The sequence below is a fragment of the Perkinsus marinus genome, assembly GCF_000006405.1.
Source record: "Perkinsus marinus ATCC 50983 genomic scaffold scf_1104296962834, whole genome shotgun sequence".
Lineage (NCBI taxonomy): Eukaryota > Perkinsozoa > Perkinsida > Perkinsidae > Perkinsus > Perkinsus marinus.
The window spans coordinates 1-1,299 of record NW_003205299.1 but is presented as its reverse complement, the minus strand read 5'-3'; the positions used below and the strand labels follow the sequence as shown (position 1 = coordinate 1,299).

Below are 1,299 nucleotides of genomic sequence, written 5' to 3'. Positions count from 1 at the left end.
ATTCGAAAGCGAGACTGCTCAGATGTCTTGAAAACCCATACGCCATCAGACATACGACAGCGGCAGGATTTCGAACCTGCGCAGGCAGAGCCCCAATGGATTCAAGTCCCATCTCCTTAACCACTCGAACACGCTGTCTGGAAGACGCAGAGGATCTCGTCTCTGCCCATAAGAATCGCCACCCTGTTCATGTTGCTAGGGGAGTGGCTCACAGCATCGCGGAGCACCTCAGCAAGGACGATGATATTTAGCGGACTCGCATTCTTGCATACGTAGCCCAGCGCTTTGACTAGATACATTTTTTGGGATATACATCAATTCTCATCAATGTTCCTCAAATGTCATGCGCATCAGTTCGTTCGCATCCTACTCGTTCATAATGTCCATCGGAGTCGCTATGAGGATTCGAAAGCGAGACTGCTCAGATGTCTTGAAAACCCTTACGCCATCAGACATACGACAGCGGCAAGATTCGAACCTCCGCAGGCAGAGCCTAAAGGATTTCAAGTCTACTTCCTTAACCACTCGGACACGCTGTCTGAAAATTTCGAAAGATCTCATCTCTCCCGATGAGAATCGCCGCCCTGTTCATGTTGCTAGGGGAGTCCCTCACAGCATCGCGGAGTACCTCTGCAAGGGCGATGATATTTAGCTGACTCGCATCCTTGCGTACGTAGCCCAACGCTTTGACAGGAACGTCGGCGAAGTAATGACATCGTTCGCACTCTTCATATGAGGTCTCTTCCCAAATGACGGCTGCAACGACAGCGAATCCGCTGAAATGGTAGGGCTTATATAGGATAAGAGTCTAGAGGTAGATACATTTTTTGGGATATACATCAATTCTCATCAATGTTCCTCAAATGTCATGCGCTTTGGTTAGTTCGCAACCTACTTATTCCTAATGTTCATCAGAATCGCTATAAGGATTCGAAGGCGAGGCTGCTCAGATGTCTTGAAAACACAAACGCAATCAGACATACGACAGCGGCAGGATTCGAACCTGCGCAGGCTTAGCCTAGTGGGTCTCGGGTTCACCTCCTTAACACCTCGGACACGCTGTCTGGAAAACGCAGTGGATCTCATCTCTGCCCATGAGAATTGCCACCCTGTTCATGTTGCTAGAGGAGTGGCTCACAGCATCGCGGAGCGCCTCAGCAAGGACAATGATATTAAGCTGACTCGCATTCTTGCATACGTAGCCCAGCGCTTTGACAAGAACGTCGGCGTAGTAATGGTATCGCTCGCACTCTTCGTGAGAGGTCTCTTCCCAAATGATGGCTGCAACGACAGCGAATT

At 49.5% G+C, this 1,299-nt stretch overlaps 3 non-coding genes across 3 annotated transcripts; all 3 read right to left on the bottom strand.

The window, feature by feature from the left end:
* Positions 1-54: 54 nt before the first annotated feature.
* On the bottom strand, positions 55-138 carry Pmar_PMAR014288. Its single transcript has one exon. It is a non-coding gene; the product is annotated as a tRNA-OTHER (tRNA).
* A 319-nt stretch (positions 139-457) lies between these two features.
* On the bottom strand, positions 458-539 carry Pmar_PMAR014287. Its single transcript has one exon. It is a non-coding gene; the product is annotated as a tRNA-Ser (tRNA).
* A 443-nt stretch (positions 540-982) lies between these two features.
* Pmar_PMAR014286 lies at positions 983-1,064 on the bottom strand. Its single transcript has one exon. It is a non-coding gene; the product is annotated as a tRNA-Ser (tRNA).
* Positions 1,065-1,299: the final 235 nt, after the last annotated feature.